A 24,693-nucleotide genomic window follows, 5' to 3' on the forward strand; every position below is an offset into this window, starting at 1 on the left:
GCATCTTTGTGTGTGTACTGCTCGTGAGCTGTACGTGCATGCGCAGCAGCCCTCCCGCGGCCATTTTGGATTTCGGCAAAGTGCCGCCGCCGCTACCCGCTGTTGCGCGGTCCGCGGCCCAGTCAGCACAGGGGGGAGCGCGACCGGCACGGTTTCAGTGAGTTTTGGGCCGGCCCACCAGGAAATGGCCCGGTTTCCCTGCGGGCCAATCCGCCCCTGGTGCTGCCAGAAGTAGATTTTTCGGTACTCTTTACCTAGAAGGGCGCCAGCGATTGAAATCGCGGTCGTCGGGGGTAAAAATCGCGGTCATCGCGGTCATCGCGGGCATCGCGGGTAAATCGGGATGGCCGCGATGCCCGCGATGACCGCGATGACCGCGATTTTCCCATAGGGAACAATGTTAAAAAGGCTGATTGACCGCGATTTGACTGTTAAATGCCTCAATGGACCCGATTTGGCCCTAGGAATCAATGTTAAATGGGCCACAGAGCCCAAATAAGCACAATTAACCCTTAAATGTCCCCCCCAATTTTTAACGCCACCCCACGATCCACGCGAACCCGAAGCGTGGCGAGCGCAGCGAGCCCGCGAGGGGCGGCGGTACGCGTCCTCCGACCTTTTCATGCCCTACTATCCACTAGGGCGTGGAGTGAGAATATAATAGTGTGGCGAGCGCAGCGAGCCCCGCGAGGGGACGCGGATACCTTCACAGGTAGACGCGTCCCCTCGCGGGCTTCACAGGTGTCGGCGTCGCCACGGACACCTGTGAAGCCCGCGAGGGGACGCGTATAACTGTGAAGGTATCCGCGTCCCCTCGCGGGGCTCGCTGCGCTCGCCACGCTTCGGGCTCGGTGGCTCGCTGCGCTCGCCACACTATTATATTCTCACTCCACGCCCTAGTGGATAGTAGGGCATGAAAAGGTCGGAGGACGCGTACCGCCGCCCCTCGCGGGCTCACTGCGCTCGCCACGCTTCGGGTTCGCGAGGATCGTGGGGTGGCGTTAAAAATTGGGGGGGACAATTAAGGGTTAATGGGCTCTGTGGCCCATTTAACATTGATTTCTATGGCCAAATCGGGTCCATTGAGCCATTTAACAGTAAAATCGGGTCCATCGCGCCTTTTAACATTCATTCCTATGGGAAATCGGGAGCATCGCGTCGCGGGCATCGCGGGTACATTTATGGCCGGCCGCGACGCGACCGACACGATTTCCATGTTTAACATGGGTTTCAATGGGAAATCGCGGGCATCGCGTCGGTCGCGTTGCGGCCAGACATAAATGTACCCGCGATGCCCGCGACGGGCGCCCTTCTAGGTAAAGAGTACCGATTTTTACTACCCTTTGTCATAGATTGATCTGTGGGAAAAATTACAAAAAGTGCCCATTCAGATGTTAAGGGTAAATAATTGACCAAATGGTCAATAACATATTTACGAATTTGCATCTGAAATCCTCTAATTAAAGGGCACATCCATAAACTGTGATACATGTCACGGTGAGCTTCACCACATTACCAGCAGTCATTGACAAACCAATTAAAAACAATTTATGAGGGGAAAGATATGTTGTACGAAGAATATTAATAAACATTTCTGGGGGAAGAAAGACCTTTGCATTGTTTGGTATGTCATTTCCAAGGTAATATTTGAGAAGTGGCCAAACCCCCCGTTCTTGATGACAAGTCTAAATTTTAGTGGCAGTTTTTATAAACAGTTGAAGTGACTTTCTTGAGAAAAGGTTCTTTTTTTAAAGCATTTTATCTATCAGATTGTTCCGGTCTGCTGAAGAAAAATATCTTATAATTAAACTAACATAGTGTTGAGCATACAGAAATGAAATTGGGAATGGTCTCACAACCGGAAACCTAACTACTGCCTCCCGGAACGTCAAGGGCCTCCTGCTCTGATCAACCAGATCTCAGTCTCTAAGAAGTTAACCCCTCCTGTTCTTCAAATGTTATATGGATGACATACTCTACCCCCTTGGAAGTCTGAATGACCTGAAAATGGAATAAATAATAATCTTTTATTTTATTTTTTAATGTTAAGATTTTATTACCCCATGACTGAGGAATTATAAGATACACAGACACACAATAAGAAAAAGATGAGGTGTCTCCCTTAAATATGCCAGCAAATCACCCATAAGTCTCCTCTCTAGCGAAAAGCAATAAAAACAAACATAAAATGCATCCAGTCTCCTCTCATTAAAGTGCACTCCGATCCCCTGATCACCCATCCCTGCCCAAATATATTTAAAATACAAAAAAAGCTTATATAGTTAAAAGTTAAAATATATTACTAAAAGGTCAAATAGTGCACTATAGAGGGAAGCACAGAGATTCCCAATTGTCAGCCTTCGGGGATACATACTTCTTACTCTCCATCCACAGTCACACTAGCCCAGGACTATGCACCTTTCTCCATCATGTACACAGAAATTAGAGGGATATGTAACTCTCATAGCATCCAACAGATATGGAACAATGAAATGACCTGTCTGTGAAAATGCAATGGCCATTGTACTGGATACATTGCTGAGTAAGATTTGCTCCCTCTACACCACATAGAGCAGAGCCAAAAGATGGAAAAACAAAGGACTCTGGGGGACTATGTCAAAACGGGACCCGGACTAAACCCCGACCCGCCGGACCGGACATCAAAATCTGCAGTCCGGGGCTTGTAGTGTCCAGTCCGGCGGGTGTCCCGTTGGGGGTAGTCTTGTCCGGGGGGGGTCCCTGTGATAGCTATCATCAGGGACATGGGGAAGTGGAGATTGCAGCCTCCCCATGTGGTCCGGACCGTCCGTTTTTTGCTACATGCCTGGACCATACAGGGAGGCTTTATTCTCCCCCTCTTCCTCTCCCTGGTGACAGGGGTCACAGGCAGCCCCCCCAGACAGGACACCCCCGGACAGGACAACCCCCCTGGACTGGACGCTACAAGCTCACTGCAGATTTTGGTATCCGGTCCAGCGGTCCGGGGGTCTTGTCCTGGTCCGGTTTTTACCCATACCCAGACTCTGGTACTTCTGGAACAACCACCATGAGCCACCAACCTTTGAAACACCAATAGATCAATTTCCCAGACCTCGGACACAAATATAATAATCTGTGCTGCCAGAGATCAGCCATCCAATATTCCAGGACTGTGCTGAAAGGAAAATCCCAATACAGCAACATGTGCACTTTGGGGAGAATTCAATACTGGATTCCGACTGTCGGAACATCCTGACAGTCGAAATCCTGGGCCAATTTAATCGGATTAGACTGTAACTCGACAGTTGGAATTCAATGTTACGACAGTCGAGTGTTTAAAAAAGTCAAATCTGACACCCTTCGATGCTCTCGTTAATGGCAGCATTGAATAGGTGAGCCTTAAATAAACAAAGGTGTAACAGCAGATCCTTCCAAGTTCTATCCTTCTCCATTATATGTCCCTTGGGGACAGGGCTGCCATCAGAAATTATGGGGCCCGGGACGGTCAAAAAAGGCAGGGCCCCCCTGTATATATATGTATGTATGTATGTATGTATGTATGTATGTATGTATGTATGTGTGTGTGTGTGTGTGTGTGGTGTGTGTGATAGAGAGAGATAACGATAAGGGAATAAGTGGAAATGGAAGAGAGAGGGTGAGAGAGAATGAATAGGGGAAATTTATGAGTGTGTGACTATGGGCCAGATTCTCTAAGCTTCAAAAGTGATAAAATGGAGAGTGATAAACAGCCAGCCAATCAGCTCCTGTCTGACATTTTTCAAACATAGTCTGTGACATGGCAGGTAGGAGCTGATTGGCAGGCTGATTATCACTCTTCACTTTTGAAGCTTAGAGAATCTGGCCCAAAGAGTGAGAAACAGAAGGTAGAGAGGGAAAGGAGAAATTGGGAGAGAGAGGGGAGCAACAGAGAGGTCATCCTGAACAAGAATATATAATACAAGTACTCACTGTGGTGGGGGCTGACAGGGAGATGCTCGCTGCACTGTTTGTTTTGGATCCCTGTGACTTGCTGGCTCCTCCTCCTCCCCTCATCCGCACAGGCAGTGCACCATCTCCAAGCACCACTCTGACACCTCCTGAGCAGCAGCTCTCACCGAGAACTGCTTCAGGCATCCATTAGTCTGGTCTGCTCTGGTTCCGGACAGCAGGGGCTGCTGGGACATGTAGTTTTGTTTTTAGTGCCTGGCTGCCAGACACCTAAAAAAAACGACATGTCCCAGCAGCCCCTGCTGTCCGAGACCAGAGCAGAGTCTGGCTGCAGCAGAGCCGATGGACACCACGGGACAGAAATCAGAGCGAGGCAGATACATAGCTGGTAAGGAGCTATTTAATATTTGTAGTTGTTAGGACCAGGTCTGGGCCCCCTTCTCTGTCAGGGTCCAGGACTCCAGACACCCCCCCCCCCCCCCGACAAACTTTTCCCAACTTCCCTTAAAAAAAATAACTGTCCCACTATTACTGTTGGGCTGGGGCAGTGAGAAGCAGCTGAACCCAGGAAGGATGGCAAGTTAGGAGGAGCTGGAGACATGGTAATGGCAGGGTTATGTGCAAGTGGAGATGTCCCACCAACCCGACATGCTGCAGGAGGGAAGGTGCCATGCATGGTATGATAACTTGTGTAGGGCTTAGTTGGTGGTTTGTGATGAACAGAGGCAACTAAATCACTACCCAGATTAAAGGGGACAGGTAAATGGGTACTTGTTTCCTAGCACGGCGCCCGTCGGGTCCCGTCGCATACCTTAACTTAAGGTTTGCGATGGGAACCGACTGATCCGATTTCAGGCTTTTTAACAGCTTTCCCGACAATGTAAAAATCGGGTCCATCGCATGCCATTATAATGGCATGCGATGCGACCAATCCGATTTTACATAGGAACCAATGTTAAATGGCCCCCCATACCCAATTTTTCATTGTATAGCCACCCAGATGGGCAATTTGTATGTCAAATGCCCCCCATTGTTAACGCCACCCCACGATGAACGCCAACCCGAAGCGTGGCAAGCGGCGGTGGTACGCGTCCTCCGACCTTTTCATACCCCCACTTTCCACGTCGGCGTGGAGTTGATTTTAGATACGGCTGAATTATTGCGCGTCCCCTCACGGGGCTCGCTGCGCTAGCCACGCTTCGGGCTCGGTGTCTCGCCACGCTCGCCACACTATATAAGATCAACTCCAAACCGACGTGGATAGTGGGGGTATGAAAAGATCGGAGGACACGTACCGCCGCCCCTCGCGGGCTTGCTGCGCTCACCACGCTTCGGGTTCACGTTGATCGTGGCGTGGCGTTAACAATGGGGGGGGGGCATACAATGAAAAATGGGGTCTGGGGGGCATTTTACATTGGGGCCAATGTAAAATCGGGTCTCAGGGACCATTTAACATTGGTTCCAATGTAAAAAATCGGGTCGGTCGGGTCAATCGCATCGCATGCAATTTGGTTGCATGCGATGCGATTGACCCGATTTTTGCAACCCGATTGCATACAATTAAAATCGGTGGCGCCGTGCTAGGAAACAAGTATCGGTAAATGCATGCTTGGATGCTGATTACCGGGCACCAGTGGCTGGGCTGGTACTGATACTGGTACTGCTGATGGGATCGTTGGATTGGTTGCAGGTTGACCTGTGTGGGGCTTGGCTCCTCCCTGCTGCTGACTTTTCACTGGTGGCTGTGTTGGAGGTGCATTCAGCTGACCAATCCGTTCTGAGTTCTCTGCTGAGCTTTTTTTTTTTTTTTAGTTGCTGTCATTTATTGAAGGTATCAATGAGAGGAATGGAGGGATTGAACTCACTGCGCTTCTAGGTCAAAAAAGGGTTACATTTTATAGACCTTCGGATGCAGCATATATGACACAATGAGATTGGACACACTGATGAATAATATTTTGGATTTTATAAGCATTTCATTATTAATATAATTAGATCAAAAAAATATAAAAGCATAACAATAATCAGCACACAAAAATCACAATGATAAAGGGGGAGTTAAAAAAGCTGTACAATAAAACAGGTAGCGAAATGTGATCACTTGAGGTACAATTGTAATTGATCCCATTATGCAGGGAGGACTAGAACACTCCGCAATGTGTTAGTATAGCAGCCGTGAGTAAAAAGCCCTTATAACCCGCGTTTATTGGTTGCTCCGGCCAAGTGAATATGTTAGTACTCCAGTCCCAACTCATGTAGCATGTAAGCAAGAACACGCATCGGCAGTTAGTTGGTTAATTTGGAAAACGGTCAGCCTTCGGCCAAGGTTGTCAGCAAGCTGACGCATATCATACAGTATATCGGCAACTACACTTTTTGCTACATTTTATTTTATTGTCATATAAATGAATAAAGATACATGATAAATATAATTATCCATAATAGATGTCGTCTGCTGTCATTCTGAGTGCCGAAGTATCAGGCCACACCCAATATTCCCAAGCATATTATAGGCTAGAAGTAGCTGCTGTACAGTTATTGGTTGGGAGGAAAGCCAATCAGCGCTTTGTTATATAACAATGATGGTACCACCTGGAGTAGTGTCCATGAAGTTCCACCACTGAGCGAGGTTTGTCCTCCCCTCTTTGAAATATTCACTTTGTTTTAACATTGACTAAGTAATAGTTATTATTACCCCTTAACAGTTAATAGGACCCCTGAATGTTTTTTTTTTTTACCAATAAATGTTTATCTACTGCCCCTTTCCCACTGCAGCTAAAAAACGGTAAATTGACGATTTTCAGCGCAATTTACCGTTTTAAGGCTGCAGTGGGAAAGTGCCAGAGTTGAAATACCGTTTAAAGTTAAATGGTATTTCAACCCGTTTTTAAAGCAGAGTCCTACATGGCTAAATAACGTTTAAGAGGCAGTGGGAATGCCTCTTAAACGTTATTTAGCCTCCAGGCAGTCCCAGTGCCTGATTAGAACTAGTAGTTCTCACTTTGTGCATGTGTAATGAGTGCACGTGCATAATAATAAGCCGCTCATTACATATGCACATATGTAATGAGCGGCTCATTAGTATGCACGTGCACTCATTACATATGCGCAAAGTAAGAACTACTAGTTCTCATCAGGCACTGGGACTGCCTGGACCCTGCATGGACCCTGCATGGACCACCGCTGCCTCCCCACTGCCCTGCATCCCCGTGCAGGTAAGTACAAGGGGAGGGGAGGTGGGGGCACAGGGCAGGTACGGGGGGGGTTAGGCACTCTTTACACTTGGGGGGGGGAGGGATTAGGCACTCTTTACACTGGGGGGGGGGTTAGGCACTCTACATTTTACACGGTTCACTGCAATGGGAATGGTACTTAAATGGTATTTAAAACGGTAATCTGCTGGAGTGGGAATGCTAATACCATTTTAAATACCATTTAAGATTACCAGTACTTTAAACTGGTCTGCAGTGGGAAAGCAGCATAACCCTTATTTAAGTGTTTACTGTGTCTGCCATCACTTCTGGGAGAGATTCCAGACCCTTACTGCCCTGACCGTAAAAAAGGGTACGGAATCTTTTCCTCTAGTCTGAACGCATGCCCACGTGTCCTAACCTCTGACCTCAAAGTAAAGAGGGTGCCTGATAGTTATATTGTCCCCTGATATATTGTACATGTTAAGCATGTCTCCTCTTATACCCCTTTCACATCGCACTTTTAAAACGGTATATTGCCGTTTTTTTTCCATTTTAAAACGTTTAAGGCTGCAATGTGAAAGTGCCAGAGTTGATTTTCCGGTTAAAGTTAACCGGTATTTCAACAAGGTTAAAAAGCAGAGTCCTACACGGTTCAAAGCCGTTTTTTTGGCAGTTTGAACAGCTCTATTTCAATGGCTTGAAACGTGTCCCTTGGGGGTTAAACGGGTTGAATGTTTGAATGGTATTAAATGATTTTTAAAACGGTTTTCACCTGCAATGTGAAAGGTCTCAAGGCTCAGACCCGTTTTAAAGTCCCATTTAAGAATACCGTGTCATTACCCATTTCTGCAATGTGAAAGCAGTATAACTCATCTCTTTTCCAGCGTAAACATTTCTAATTTGTTAATCTATCCTTGTAGCTTCACGTGTATGAGAAATACACATACCCCTATGTCACTATTTACTAACAAGAATAATGTATTTCTAACAGTACTATGGATATATAAATGTGTCTGATGTGTGACCTATTGTTTCAGCAGTGCTGCGTATTCTATATAATATTACATAATACAGGACAAACAAAATTAGGTACAGAACAGCTTTTATTAAAATACAGAGAGTATGGAGATTCTGTACTATGTGCTGGTACCGGTGAGCTGGTTCTGTACACTGGGCTGGTACCGCTGAGCTGGTTCTGTACACTGGGCTGGTACAGCTGAGCTGGTTCTGTACACTGGGCTGGTACAGCTGAGCTGGTTCTGTACACCGGGCTGATACTGCTGAGCTGGTTCTGTACACCGGGTTGGTACCGCTGAGCTGGTTCTGTACACTGGGCTTGTACCGGTGAGCTGGTTCTGTACACCAGGCTGGTACCGGTGAGCTGGTTCTCTACACTGGGCTGGTACCGGTGAGCTGGTTCTGTACACTGTGCTGGTACCTCTGAGCTAGTTGTGTACACTGGGCTGGTACCTCTGAGCTAGTTGTGTACACTGGGCTGGTGCTGGAGAGCTGGTTCCCTACACTGGGCTGGTACCTCTGAGCTAGTTCTGTACACTGGGCTGGTACTAGAGAGCTGGTTCCGTACACTGGGCTGGTAACGGTGATCCGATACTATACAAATATCCACAGAGGATCTGGGTTACCAATGCCTGAACCTTCTCACTCCTCAACACTGGAATTCTGAGGAATTTGGGCTTCTTATCTTTGATTTTTCTTATTTTGCCCATTTGTGTACCTATTATTTTAGGTACCTTTGATGTCTTGATTCCGGTCTTTGGCTTTTTGCCCTTGGTTGTTGGAAGCTTGATGGTCTGATTTGCTTTGTCTGATTCCTCGCTGTTGGACTTGCGCGGTCCTGGTTCTGGTGTAGTATGCCCATGAATCACGATGGATTCTAAATCCACATCTTTAGGAATAGATTGGGACCCAGTCAGTAGCTCCAGTTTCTCTATCAGACTTTTCTTCATCAGGATTTCCTTTACATTCTTATAGCAGTATCTCAAGCAGCAGAATAATATAGCTGCAAAGCAAAGAAGTCCAAGGACAAGGCCTATAATCATCACCAGTCGCATAATGCGATTATGGGGTAATCCGAAATCCAGGCTATGGTGCCGTACAGCATGTGGCATGGTGACCACTGGAGATCCTTCTGCTGTAGGCAAAGGTCGGCCTTCGGCCAAGATTGTCAGCAAGCTGACGCATATAATAAAGTAAATCGGCATAGCTGCCATATCTCTGTCCAGAGACATCCACTCCTACTTTCCTATCTAAGCCAAAGCTTGAGGGAGCAGCAATTTATTGCCTTCTGGTGATTGTGATGTCATAATGATGTCATACTAATTGTGATGTCATAATGTGATGTCCTAGCTAGCTTGGAATAGGCCCATTTTTTTATTTTGCGTTTTATAACTACTGACAGAACTACAAATATGTTTCACATACATTTGTAGGGTGACCAACTCATCCCTTTAATCCGGGACACATTAATTACACAGGTTCTGTGGCTGGCTTTCACCTGGTTTTAAACTGCCGCACCTGAAGACGCCATTTCACCTGGTTTTAAACTGCCACAGAACCTGTGTAATTAATATGTGTCCCGGATAAAAGGGATGAGTTGGTCACCCTACATACATGCACTATTTAAGTTAAAATAGTTAAATGTCGACATTCACAAATTTTGACATGTCCAATGCTTGATTGTTGATGGTATATTTTAGTCACAAAAAAAGATAAGGAAATCACTGTGCTGGGTGGTTCTATTAATATAGGAATAATATATAGTGATTATATAATAATATAAAACCGTTCCATGTTTTCCTCTTGTTATCTTTCTGTGCCTATTGGATGCGCCAAATCCTATATAGAGTGGTTGGTGCACCATTATATACTAGGCTACGGGAGTGGTAGTGTCAGTCCACTACACTTTATATTACAGTATATTTTAGTATCATATTAATATATAAAGATAATTATCCATAATACATATGTCTGCTGTCAGCATTCTGAGTGCCAACATATCAGGCCACACCCACTATTCCCAAGCATACTATAGGCCAGAATTAGCTGCTATACAGTTATTGGTCGGGAGGAAAGCCAATCAGGGCTGTGTTATATAACAATGATGGTACAACTGAAGTAGTGTTATGTATTGTAGTAATGGCGGCTCCTAACTTACCGACAGGTTCCATTCCCACTGGTTATCACACAGGATTTTAAGTGAGGAACATCTGTAATTGTTATTAGGCTGCTTATAATGATGTTATTAGCATGTGCTGATGTGGCCCCTCCTACATACATTCAGGGGACACTTAATATGATTTGCAGGAACAGCCGCCAATATTGTGTGATAAATGGGACCCTTAATCCGCATACTGGACTCATACAGAGATGGGCGCACGTGTGCGGGAAACAGGATTTTCTCTATAGCACAAGTGCACAAAGCATACCTCCCAACAGTCCCGATTTTATCGGGACAGTCCCGATTGTCAGGGCCTGTCCCGCTGTCCCACCCGCGGGCGGCAGTGTCCCGCGGTGTGGGGGGGCTGTTGGGAGTCCCCCCTGTCAGCTGCTAAGCAGCGGGGAATAAACGCTGTGCGCATGCGCACAGCGTCTATTCCCGCAGCCAGGGGGCTGGGGGCATGGCTAGAGGCTCACAGAGCCTCTGGGTCATGCCCCCATAGCAGCAAAATGGGGGCGTGGCCTCACGGGGGGGAGCCGCGAGTATAGGCCACGCCCCCAAATTAGGCCACGCCCGAAAATTTTGGCGCACCGGAGCTCTACGAAAGTTGGGAGGTATGCACAAAGAATAAAGCCTGCATATATCTGTACTTAGTAGGCCAATCCTGGGGTCGCGATCTGCAAGATCCCTGGATTTAGGCCCCAAAATGCTGTGATTTAAATACCTGCCTCCAGTGCCAGGATTTGCGGGATCATGGTGTGCATGCGCACCTCTGTTTTCCTCCAGGAAGCGTTGAGTACTAAAAGCAATCAGCTAAGACACTCCTGTGTGGCTGCACGCGGCGGGGTGTCAGAGAGGGCGTGTTTCACAGTCCCATACCATCTGCGCCCTTCAGCCGCACTCACCCGACTGCTTAAGCAGAAGAAAAAGACTGCCGAGAGGCCGGCCTGGCGGACTGGTGTCAGTGTATCTCAGTGAGAGTGGCCAGAGAGGGGCCAAAGGGGCTCATCGCTGCTGAGACAGTGTCATCTTGGGCTGGGCCTGGCCTCGTTTGTCCAACACTCTGTCATAACATCACGCTCCTCTGGAAATGTTTGGGACGATCAGGATATCTTTATGCGGCCTCTTGGGACCTTCTGGGCCCTAGGAAGGCACCTAAGGTTACATTGTGGAAAATCCGTGTCTGGAATTGTCAGATTTGGATCCAGTCAGTTAAGATCCCGAACGTCATAGCTGGGTGAGGCTCAGAGACCACATTTTGTACTGTTAGACTCTCCAGACAGGGATTAAATTAAAAAATAAATGTTTTATAATTGGGTAGCACTAGCTGTCTGACAGCGCCTCGTTCACTCCATTACCTCATCAATATACCTTACTCTTGCTAAGTGGAAACGACTGATTTAAAGGATTTGCAAAAATGATAAAAACGAATCATTCAGCCCTAGGACATAATTCAGACACAATTATTAGATATCTCGGATTCTTCTTGGTAATTTTGCAGTATTAAGCATCGAACCTCTGTGTGATGTAATTAACAGACACCGGATTCCTTCTGCTCTACTGCTATGTGTCGAGAATGTTGCGGAAAAGGGGATTTAATTGCAGCTTCCTTTCGTTAGTGCAGAGCGCGGATTCTACAACCAGGAACACAACTAAATACCCAGACTCCACATAAAATGGAATTCCATGTTTTCTTAAATTCAGATAAGACAGTGGGCCTGATTCAGAGGAAGCGCTGAGCCTGTCAGGGCTCCTGCAGAGTAAGGTACAGAGGGACAAATACAGGCTTTGTCCCCCCCCCCCACACACACACACAGTTACCCATTGGTCAAGTTTAAACCATTGGTCAAGTTTAAACTTTGTGTTCTGACAGTGTCATATTCTCCAGTAATGACAAGTGGGGGAGGGGGGGGGGCCTGTCTAAAGTGACCCGGGCCAACTAGCGATGTACGGTGCTGTATGTCACTATTGCCCTGGCGATAATATCGCTGGGCAGGTCCAGTGTTCTCTCCGGAGAACTCTGGTACTAACAGGTTGCTCAGCGCTGATACATCCCTGTGTGCTGATCGATCCTGCTGAGCGTTCTGTGTGATCTATCGTTGCTCAGAATGCTCACCATATCGCCCCGTGTGTAGTCCCCATAAGACCTTAAGTCCCAGGTCACTTTTGTGCTGAAATGTGCAAAGTAAAAGCAAAATGTCTATTTCTTAAAACCTAATCCCTATTCTACCTGTAATGTGTATACCCGCTCCTATATAGGAGTATATCGCAGCATCCTGCCATCTGCAGCAGCATCCCCCCCCCCCCCACGTACCATCTTCGCCATTGCAGATGTGAGGGGAGAGAAAACCACCCCCGCCCCCCTTTAAACAACCAGCTATATCTTCGGAACCAACTGACCCATTTACATGTAGGCTTCGAATGATTTTGGTCCCGTGAAACTGGGCCGTTTGGTTCCAGAGAAATCTGTCCTCAAACAACATGAACAGCCATGAAATTACATTTCAGAAATGAAAAAAAAAAAATAGTTTTACCCGCAATATCTCTAGAACCAATGAACCCATATGGACCAGGTATCAGACTGAAGGCCCAGCAATTTGGGTTTGACTGAGATCAACCTCGAGCTTCTGTGATGCCGGAGGGGGAACTGGCAGCCGCTGGAACCGGGTGGAGGTCGGAATTAGCGGGTCCCATGTTATCCTATGGGGAAAACGTTCCAGGTTTGCCTGGCGGTATCTCCGGTTCCCGGGGGGGCTAGCGATGCGGGGCTGTGCTCGTTGGAAAGCCCTGGCCCTCAGCTACAAAATGGGCCTATTTGGAGTGTGGACCTGGAGCTGTAGCTCCATCAGGCCCATTGTTAATCCGGCCCTTGCCGCAGGGCAGGTAAATGCTATATACACTGCACAGAAAAACTATTCACAGTATTTCCAAATGAATCTAGAGCAGAGTTTTGCTATTATAATGGGAAATGTCACACTGACCGACAACAGATCCATGTAGCTGGAGAAAGCGATTACATGCAGCTACGCATCATTGGAAGCTGCTTCTAGCTAACCCTGTATATTGTCACTTTCACACAGGGTCATATATCACGGTATGATGGGAACATCACCACTTAATGTAGCCCTGGATCATCATCATCCGCCCAGACCACACGGTATAGCGGAGTAATATCATTTCTGGTGCAATAACTCATCGTGGTTTGGGGTAAATATAATAAGAGGGGAGTTCTATTGAAGATGGGATGTTGCCCATAGCAACCAATCAGATCTGATTGGTTGCTATGGGCAACATTCAAGCTTCAATAGAACTCCCATCTTAGTAAATGTACCCCTGTGTGTCGGCTTAGGGGGTTATTCTGGTTGATTCGCCAGGCTGTGAATTTGCAGCCTTGCAAACGGTGGCTGGCCGCCACCCACTCGCAAGGAAAATTTGCATGCAGGGCATCCATTCGCCGCCTGGTGGGATCCGCCTCCATCATTCACCGACCATCGAATGATGGCGTAGGCTCACGCATATGTAAGGTTGCCTCAGAGCAATCTTGCATATGCGTGTCTGCTTGGGAAGAAGTAGGCGGGCAGCTGACATCCGGTGCCATCATCTCTCCTGTCGGTGAGATCATTTCTTTTAAAAATTCTTAATAATATGTTATTTGTATTTATGTCAGTGTTATTGTAATATCATTATTTTATATGAAGTGAACATTTACTTAAACTGATTCCTTTATTCATTGTGATTGAACAAGCGCTGCTTCTCTGTTCTCCTTTTTGCCACCACGCAGAAGCCTAGAATGATCACCAACTCACAGGTGGTGATAGTCGGTGCTATGAACAGGACAATGTTTCATCATGGACGGAGCATACAATAAAATAAGCACTAAGTTATTAATAGTAAACCAATGTAATTGAAAACATAAAATCAATATATATGAGTTAAATTAAAGAAGGCCGCAGGCTCTCATTACTATCTCCCATGACTTATTTATTACTGTGATGAGGGTCATATTGGCCCTACAGTCGAACCGCATTTCTTGTAGGCAAACGATGCAATCAAACGTCTGTCAGAGGAGCGTCAACGGTGCAATTTGCCCCTAACCAGATCTGGCTGAGATAATAGGAGGTTATGTGCTACAATGTGGTTGGAAATGTATCGTGCCATATGTCAAAACAAGACACAACTCCTGCTCCTTGGGGGGGGGGGGTTTCTAAAGAAGACTGATGGATCAGCTTTAACAATTAATCGAATGTACTAGATCAGGGGTGGCCAACCGGTCAGAGGTAAAGAGCCGAAAAATATCGTCGGTCAAGCCAAAGAGCCAACATCATGCGCACGCGCCAAAAAGGGGCGTGATCAGGGGAGTGGTCAGGGGCGTGGTCATATGACACAAGGGGAGTGGCCACATGACAAAACTTTATACCCCCAGTGCCAGATATGCCCCCCACAGTGCCAAACATCATATGCCCCCCACAGTGCCAAACATCATATGCCCCCCACAGTGCCAAACATCATATGCCCCCCACAGTGCCAAACATCATATGCCCCCCACAGTGCCAAACATCATATGCCCCCCACAGTGCCAAACATCATATGCCCCCACAGTTAGGAAGCTGGGCCCTCCAGCACAGGTGTTGCCCACAGTGCAACACCTATGCTGGAGGGCCCAGCTTCCTAACTAAAGGGCCCACCTAGAGGGCCAGGAGGGCCCAACAAACAAATGAGCTACGGGCCAAGAGGGCCCGACTAATGCGCCCACAGGCCGGAAGGGCCTGAATGTGCCCACGGGCCTAGTGCCCGATACCCGGTGGTCTAGGGTGGATGGGGGGTAGGAGGACAAAGGCCCCTACCTGGTGTTGGGAGAGGCCGCTGGGGGGAGCTTCGTCAGCTCTTTTGCTTCCCACCCCCGCTGGCCTCTCCGGGAGCCATCTTCTTTCTTTTTGCAGAAGGTGCCGGAGATCTTCTGTCTTGATCCCGGCGTCTTCTGGCCTCTTCAGCGGCGCCGGAACTCTTCTCCCTCCGGCGGCTTCTCGCGTCTTCAGGAGCGCTCCTGCGCTCCGCCGGCGTGGAGACGACTTTTCGCCCTCCCGCTGGCGTCTGATGTCAGATGCCGGGGGCGGAAACGGCGCGGCGAGCCAATCAGCGCTTTCCTATTGGCCGCCGATGCAGCGTTTTGAATTGGCAGCCGAATTGGCGCCAAATTCAAAACCCAGCTTCGCCGATGGGACGGGAGCCGCACATTACAGCGTGGCGAGCCGCATGCGGCTCGCGAGCCGCGGGTTGGCCACCGCTGTACTAGATAAATCATAACTAGTAGCAATGGCGGATCCAGGGGGAAGGGGCAGCAGCACATCGGGTATTACATTGCCGGCTTACATTGCTGTCTGTTGAGCTGGGCTCTCTGGGGGCGGATATGCCTACCTGCTGCTATACAGAGGCCAGCGGTAATGAGCAGCTGAGTAACGTTACCCGGCCATGCCTATTCGACGCACAGTACAAAACAAACTGGCAAATCAGCAAACTCTCGGCATTGCCTCCACCTCTGATCAGACTTAATTTCACATTTGCGTTGAGAGTCAAATCAGGGTCTCCAACAAAACTAATCCACAGTCACGTATTAAGAACATGATCGTCAGGGCTGTGCTCACTGCCAGTGACAAATATTGTAATCTCCTTTTGAATACACCAGCTTACTTTAACATACTGATGAGCCCCGTGCGTTACTTGCAGTGTTTGTGCGCCCAGTTGGAACTATGTTGTACAGTTACCAAGCACCATTAACTACAGAATAGTTTCTTCTCTCTGGAATTTACGCATTTCATTCCTTCCGTGTTTCAGTACCGGGCCCTTTTCTGCAAAAATCTAAGTGAACAAATATGCTAATATTAATCCAATTTCCCGCAAGCAGATGTATTTTCTGATCCCGAGTAGCTTTCACCAGTGCGGACGTGACCAGTTTGTTGTTATCTAATAAAGACTGCGGGGAACGGCACAATCTAAGCCTCACTCTGTGTTATCACCTCTCTAATTTCTTCCCTTCACACTGAAAATCCCAAGTCGGGCCTGGAATGCGGATAGATATTATTACATTCACACAAATGCTCCTCTATCTGTCTTTTTTTAAAATATTGCCAGCAACGTATCACATTTTCTTGCGGCGCCAGTGAGCCCGCTGGCGGTGGAGGATGTGTTGTTGCGCCTTCAAATTGAATTTTAAGTGAAAGAATCAAATGCTACTTCATTCAAGGCAAAACCAATAAACAGGTGCGTTCGTCGCTTACACAATTCCGCAATTCTCCGTACATCGATACTGCATAATGTTAGCATTATCCAGGCATATTTGCATAATTGAAGTGATGTATATTCAAGGATTTTTTTGTCGAACATCATCAGAAGCCGAGTTGGCCACAAATGAGATGGTTTTAGGGCCTCATTCAGCTTGGACCGCTAATCTAAAAAGTTGCAGGTGACTGGGAGTAGATAGCTGCCCAGAAAACGTCTGGATGCCACCCTTCATCGCTTGCTTCCTGTTGGTTAAACTGTGGCTCCAAATTAATTTACATTGTTGTAGTGTGTTTTGGACATTTCAGGGCCTGATTCAGTTGCACAGTATTGCGATATTCATGAAATTAATTGATTATCGGCCGACTCTACCTTCTTCACAATCACACTTTGCACGTGCCGCAGTACTTTTGCATACCTCCCAACATTTGCAAGTTTGAAATCGGGACCGGCCGCAATGAAGGCACGACTAGTCCACAAGGGGGCGGTCAAGAGGGTGTGGTCTCAGTAGGAGGGGCATGGTCTAGTGCTGCAGCGGGGGGCTGGGGGGGCTGCAGTGCCTCTCTGGACACAGCCACCACCGCACGTCCCTGCGGTGCTGGTATTCTGACCGCTGGTCATTAGTATGTATCCCGTAGTCTTCATTAGGACAGAATAGGTTAAAGGTGTCATCATTAAGCAGAAATGGTGCCGTTGTGCCAAGTGATTGATCTCTTAACAAAAGGGCATTAAAATAGATTTGATGCCATTTATTTAATCATCCTCACTGTAATGCCAACTTTATTCTGTGTTCTAAGCTGGTACCTTATGGCAGGGCATTGTATATTCATTTAAATACATCGTTGATTTAGCAAGCAACACCTGACATATCTGGACAGTGAATGATGATTATGGATTGGCTTTGATAAGGACGTGTGATACTTGTTAGACCCACATATGTGTTCAGTGCACGTTGGGAGGTCAGGTCTGTCAGCATTGCTGGCTTATAGCTGCCACTTTTCCTACACGTGTGACCTTTACTTAGACGGTAACCGTCCTCTCCAGGCACCGCTGCCCAATGTTTGACAAAGGTTAGGTTTGATAGATTGTTAGTCACACAGGCACACTTTGCTAGCTTCATTAGTTAACCCATCAGCTGCTTTCTTGGTAAAAACGCAAGGATTTCCTTGTCTATTGTAGGTCACTTTCTCCCGCCATAAAAGGCCCAATTCCTCCCTTCAGGAGATGCCAACGCCGCCGTATGCAAAATGTTATTTGTGGGGAAGCAGGCAAGATTGGCATTTGTGAGGCAAATGATGCGTATGCTGGTGCTGACATTGCAGAGTTATATAGGCACACACCAGAGGATGGCTCAGCCTAGTTTTCAGATATATCGCCGGTGCAGCTGTACTCACTGTTACATGCACACTGATTATGAAGCGGAGTTGTGTTTCATACAGCTCACCAGATTTGAAGTGTATGCTGCAAACAGTGCAGGGATGCTGAAACAGCTTCATATACAGGTATAAATAAGGGGGGTCATTCTGGTTGATCTGCAAAGCTTGAATATCTCAGCTTTGTGGGTTATCTAAACCCCGCCCGCACGAAAGCCCGCCACCCCCTCACACGCTGATTTTATAAAACACATACAAATGAATGTTTAGCATTAACATCCATTCGCAGCCTTGCGTGCGGGGGCAAAATCATTCGATGGTTGCTATACAACAATACCCTGTGTGAACGCGTAGGGGAGTGAAGCAATTACAATGAGGACCAAGGTCTCTAGGAACTAAGCAGATGACTCCTGTCCCTTACTGTGCAACTCACACAGTCAATGGCCCCAGCACATGCTTAGTAGCGATCTCAGTGGCCATCTTGGGATATGGCTTGAAGCCTCCCTCGAAAACAAGAAGACTGGAGCCAATAGTGAATAACTACTCTATGAATGGTGCTTTTTTATTTCGGAAAGGACAATGGCTGTAAACAAAATTAAAATACTTCTATCTTTGTTTTACTGTATGTTGGTTTTTGTGTGTTACGCGAGAGGCTGGTTTTGTTTGGTGAGATATTCTCCACAAAAAGCAGCAGAGAGGGAATATCAGAAAGCGCTCAAAAGAATGAGGCAGGAAAATCATATTTCCTATCTATAATAAGATCCATAGTCATGTTATTCTGCAAGTAATAGAACATTAATATAGTGTGTGTGTGTGTGTGTGTGTGTGTGTGTTTATAACAGGTTAATAGAAGTATACAGAAACCCTTGGCATCATTAACTGATATTAATAAATATATGTACGTAGTTAATATTAATTGTATTTTATATTAATAATAAAAACTGGTAAATCATTCTATTTAAAAAAAATAGTAAGTATTTAATCAACATAAAAATCACTTCACAATACATTTCAAATATATAAATATCAAAAATAATATTAAAACCATATCTTTTAGCATAGGACCTCAGAGGGAGAAGCCCTTCATGTTTCATCCATCAGACTTCTTCAATATATAGTATAAATATTTGAACTAATGGGTCACTTAACACTTGATCCCCTACTAGTGGAATCCCTTCTCCTTATATCACCCCAATAGTGTTAAACAGCGCCCCAGTTCAAATTATTCTATGATAATTCAGTCTTTCCTTATACAGATTTTCTTCCATAAAACATTTATTTAAAATATACAGACTAAAATTGACATTTCACCGCAGCGCTTAGTCTCAGGAGTGATTTTCTTGGTTCTTGGTTGGAAGAATGTATACCCAACGTGTTTCGTCTCACAGTGAGACTTCATCAGGGGTGAAGTTTACAAGTATATCTCTTAACATTCAGGTAGGTTCCTATTGATCTAAAGGTGGTCACACCTTTGTATAGAATTCCTGTCCTTAATGGGGAACAGATTGTAAGTGCCGGATAGTCCTTCTTAGAAGTTTTTTCTATGTACTTTTTTTCTTATGAAGATGTACAATGATTGTCCCTTAGAGAAGACTGGAGGGGTGAGTTATTTTAAACCTCTTGGCTTCTAACATGGTGTACCGATTGAAAGGGGGGGGGGGGGGGGGAATGTGTCCTTAAAAGTACAAATTATCTTTTCTCCAAATGGAGCATTTGGAAGAGTCTGTACGGTACTTGTTTCCTAGCACGGCCACACCGATTTACATCGGGGTGGTCGTGTCGGAAAAATCGGGTCGATCGCATCGCATGCGATTTGGTCGCATGCGATGCGATCGACGCGACCGACCCGATTTTAGACCCGATTTTTTGATTGAATAAAATGTAAATTGGGTCCCTGGGACCCGATTTTACATTGGATTCAATGTAAAATATTCCCTAGACCCCCAAATTTAACGACGTAAACCCCACCCCACGATAGACGCGAACCCGAAGCGTGGCGAGCGCAGCGAGCCCGCGAGGGGCGGCGGTGCGCGTCCTCCGACCTTTTCATTCCCCTACTATCCACTAGGGCGTGGAGTGAGAATAGAATAGTGTGGCGAGCTACCGAGCCAGAAGCGTGGGGAGCGCAGCAAGCCCCGAGAGGGGACGCGGATACCTGTGAAGCCCGCGAAGGGACGCGTTTACCTGTGAAGGTATCCGCGTCCCCTCGCGGGGCTCGCTGCGCTCGCCACGCTTTGGGCTCGGTGGCTCGCTGCGCTCGCCACACTATTCTATTCTCACTCCACGCCCTAGTGGATAGTAGGGGAATGAAAAGGTCGGAGGACGCGCACCGCCGCCCCTCGCGGGCTCGCTGCGCTCGCCACGCTTCGGGTTCGCGTCTATCGTGGGGTGACGACGGGGACATCTATAATGTGAAATGGGTCATATTGGCCCATTTCACATTTTTCACATTTTCTCACAATTTCAATGTTAAAAAATATTTTAACATTGAAGCCTATGGAAAAATCGGGGGCATCGCGTCGGGACCAAAGTTAATGGTCCCGACCGACGCGATGCCCCCGATATTTTACCTTTCCCGACACGATTTCAATGTTAAAATATTTTTTAACATTGAAGCCTATGGGGAAATCGGGGGCATCGCGTCGGTCGCGTCGGGACCAATGTTAATGGTCCCGACCGACGCGATGCCCCCGAAATTGTGTCCTAGCCGGCAAAATGGACCTGATTTCAAAGGAAATCGGGTCCATCGTGTGGATCGTGTACCTTAACTTAAAGGTACACGATCCATAAGATTGTGGCCATGCTAGGAAACAAGTACCGTCTGTACTATTCTGTCATTATTTGTATGCTGCATGCTGTACCATACTTGCCTACTTTTGAAAACTAGTTTCAGGGAGATTATAGTTGGTAGTAGAATTTTGCACAGCGCCCCATTGACGGGGTGTGTCATGCTCCACCCAAAGGGCGTGTCTAGTTCCATATATGGAGAGATTGCGAACGTGGCACCAAGAAGCGTGGGTGTGTACTGCTACATCCGAGAGGAATCTTTTAAAATGACTTATATCCAAATGTAGATGAGCCCCAAAGCAGTTAGTAAGAGCTACTATACTTGGTAATGTGCTGGGAAATGGTGCTGATGATTCGATGTAAATGTATCTATCTCTCATTCCTTTTATCCCAAAAATGTAAGTGTAATGTGGGCTAGGTGACATGAGGGAGATTGTTAGACTAATCAGGGAGAGAGGGAGATTGCTGCTATTTCATGGAGTCTCCTGCAGAATGCAGGAGGGGAGGTAACTATGATGTAACAGTGTAATGTGGGCTAGGTGACATGAGGGAGATTGCTAGACTAATGAGGGAGAGAGGGAGATTGCTGCTACTGTATGTCAGGGAGTCTCCTGCAGAATGCAGGAGGGGAGGTAACTTTAATGTACCAGTGTAATGTGGGCTAGGTGACATGAGAGAGATTGGTAGACTAATGAGGGAGAGAGGGAGATTGCTGCTATGTCAGGGAGTCTCCTGCATAATGCAGGAGGGGAGGTAACTATGATGTAACAGTGTAATGTGGGCTAGGTGACATGAGAGAGATTGCTAGACTAATGAGGGAGAGAGGGAGATTGCTGCTATGTCAGGGAGTCTCCTGCAGAATGCAGGAGGGGAGGTTACGATGATGTAACAGTGTAATGTGGGCTAGGTGACATGAGAGAGATTGCTAGACTAATGAGGAAGAGAGGGAGATTGCTGCTATGTCAGGGAGTCTCCTGCAGAATGCAGGAGGGGAGGTAACGATGATGTAACAGTGTAATGTGGGCTAGGTGACATGAGGGAGATTGCTAGACTAATGAGGGAAAGAGGGAGATTGCTGCTATGTCAGGGAGTCTCCTGCAGAATGCAGGAGGGGAGGTAACTATGATGTAACAGTGTAATGTGGGCTAGGTGACATGAGGAAGATTGTTAGACTAATGAGGGAGAGAGGGAGATGGCTGCTATGTCAGGGAGTCTCCTGCAGAATGCAGGAGGGGAGGTAACGATGATGTAACAGTGTAATGTGGGCTAGGTGACATGAGAGAGATTGCTAGACTAATGAGGGAGAGAGGGAGATTGCTGCTATGTCAGGGAGTCTCCTGCAGAATGCAGGAGGGGAGGTAACGATGATGTAACAGTGTAATGTGGGCTAGGTGACATGAGGGAGATTGCTAGACTAATGAGGGAGAGAGGGAGATTGCTGCAATGTCAGGGAGTCTCCTGCAGAATGCAGGAGGGTAGGTAACTATGATGTAACAGTGTGATGTGGGCTAGGTGACATGAGGGAGATTGCTAGACTAATGAGGGAGAGAGGGAGATTGCTGCTATGTCATGGAGTCTCCTGCAGAATGCAGGAGGGGAGGTAACTATGGTGTAACAGTGTAATGTGGGCTAGATGACATGAGGGAGATTGCTAGACTAATGAGGGAGAGAGGGAGATTGCTGCTATGTCAGGGAGTCTCCTGCAGAATGCAGGATGGGAGGTAACTATGTGCTGTACTACACTAGCCTGTGAAATTGACCTGGTATGCTGTGACCTGCTAACCAAAATAAAGACCACAGACCTCATGTGAATCCAGTGTATGTGCTTCTTGTGCCTTCCAGTGAGACCGTGGTCTGTGATGTAACAATGTAAACCATGCAGCACTCGGAGGCTTGTGAAACGGTGAACAAACATGTTTATTAATCAACATTTCGTGGGATCCGGTATCTGTGTCTTCAAACAATTTTCATACGAGAGATGTCTAATTATTTAAACGATAAAAATATTACTTGATTTTACTCTACAATAAATGAACAATCAAACCAATCAATCAATCAATTCATCCAAGTTCTAGTTCTTCCCCTCCTAGCATTCAGTAGAGATTCCGCCTCTGCCAAGCACCGTTCTCGAATTTCCCTGCAAGAGCCGGGATACCTCCTGCACCAGATTTATAATCATGTCATGCAAGGAAAGCCCCCAGCCTGATATTCCTCAGACCTGCGCGGCACGGGGAGTCCTTGTACGAAGCTGTGGGTCATCGGTTTGCAGTTTAACAGATTTTTATTTTACATTAAACTTGGTGAGCTGTAAAGGGGAGAGAAAAATAGTTCTCCAAAATTAGCTTCAGTCAGCGTTTGTTCGCTGCAGCCTTGGAACAGGAAAATAGATGACAGCGAGTCTGTGGTGCGTCTAGTAAGATAAAGCTTTCCCTGCATGAAGCCTACATAGGCGAATGTTCCAGGTGTACCTATTAGTCATAGATAGCGTTCACTTCTATGCGCGGGATATAATCAAGATTGCCCCAATTACACTTGGTAATGTTGGAGAGAAAAGCGTTTACAGATACACCATTATTTCAGTGTCCTTCTAGGGGATGAAGGGTAGGAGCAGAAGATATTGGCATAGGCGAATCTAGGGGGTGGTCCGGGGGTGCACCGGACCACTCATTAGACCGCCGGCCACCGCAAACACACAATTTAAAGAAATGACAGCCGGGCAGCAAGAGCTGTGCGCTGCCCGGCTGTATAGTTAAGCAAAGTTGGCAAAGTTAAGCAGTGGCAGTGCTATAGCTTCAATGCCCCCGCTGGACCGCGAGCCAATAGGAGCTCGTGGTCCGGCAGCCAATCAGGAGCGGCCACCAAAAATACCAATGCCGCCCCTGATTGGCTATCCAGCAGCCCCCTCCGACGCTTGCCGAAGAGCTGGGGTACCACTTACCCGGTTGCGGCCTACCTCATTAACGGAGCCAGGGCCTCGATTTATCCACCTGGCCGGCCGCTCAGCTCCATGGCGGCTCCCGACGCTGCATCACTATCGCGGCCTTGGAGGACTCCACCAGCGGCCGCCAGCACCCGCTGCCTGCTCTTGCTCTCCACTCCTGCAGGGGTTAGCCCATGCAAAGGCCCCTCTCCTTCCTCCTGACTGATGATGGCTATATTGGTGCTCCCTCCCCATCGCTTCCATTCATGCATGTTATCCCCTGTATCAACAAGCATGTAATCCCCAGTGACAACGAGCATGAGATCCCCTTGGCATCGAAAATGAAGCCCCTGGCATCAAGCATGAAGCCCCTGGCATTGAGAATGAATCTCCTAGCAATGAGCATGTGGGTAAGTGGCACTTATATGGGATGGCATAATATATGTTGGCATCACCGGTTTGTACCACTCCCCTTTTTGTGATGACACGCCCCCTTTTCGCCGCGCAAAGGCCCAACTTGCTTCATTGTTTGGATCTGGGACCAACTATTACCAAATTTCTAGATTTGCCTATGGATATTGGTGCTGGGATATTTGGTTTGGAAGTTTAGCGCCACGAGAGTGGGACTGGCCCACAGGTGTGTGTGTGTGCTCCTTGGAGTCCAGCCACTTGCTGGACACACACACACACACACACACACACACACACACACAAGAGGAACAACTTCTTGTGTTTTTTTTACAAATGGATTGTTATTCTGGAAGATCAATTTGATGTGAGATTGGCAGTTCATATTTATGCTATAGGAGATCAGATTGGAGGCTATTTTTTTTATATAATAGAGGCTTCATCTTCTTCAAATTAATATAAGGTCCAAATACCATAGAACCATTCTAGTAGCAAAATTCTCCTTACACCACCACCAAAAAATTGAAGGATCTAATACATCGGATTATGATTTTTTTCCTGGCCTATGATAGGCAATAATACCTCTAAGATAAAAATAAATAAATAAATCCCTGATGAAGATCCTGACTG

At 46.9% G+C, this 24,693-nt stretch overlaps 1 protein-coding gene and 1 long non-coding RNA gene across 3 annotated transcripts in view; one reads left to right on the top strand and one right to left on the bottom strand.

Moving 5' to 3' along the window:
- The window catches only part of LOC146025848 (uncharacterized), a 28,586-nt gene extending 24,493 nt beyond the window's left edge, over positions 1–4,093 (bottom strand). For both annotated transcript variants that reach the window (XR_014454304.1, XR_014454303.1), the window contains exon 1: positions 3,949–4,093. This is a non-coding gene — a long non-coding RNA (uncharacterized LOC146025848). The remainder of the gene's footprint in view (positions 1–3,948) is intronic.
- Positions 1–24,693, top strand: part of LHFPL4 (LHFPL tetraspan subfamily member 4) — a 129,771-nt gene that overhangs the window by 27,481 nt on the left and 77,597 nt on the right. The window lies entirely within an intron of this gene.

Source organism: Crinia signifera, chromosome 8 (genome assembly GCF_055691185.1).
Source record: "Crinia signifera chromosome 8, ASM5569118v1, whole genome shotgun sequence".
NCBI lineage: Eukaryota > Metazoa > Chordata > Amphibia > Anura > Myobatrachidae > Crinia > Crinia signifera.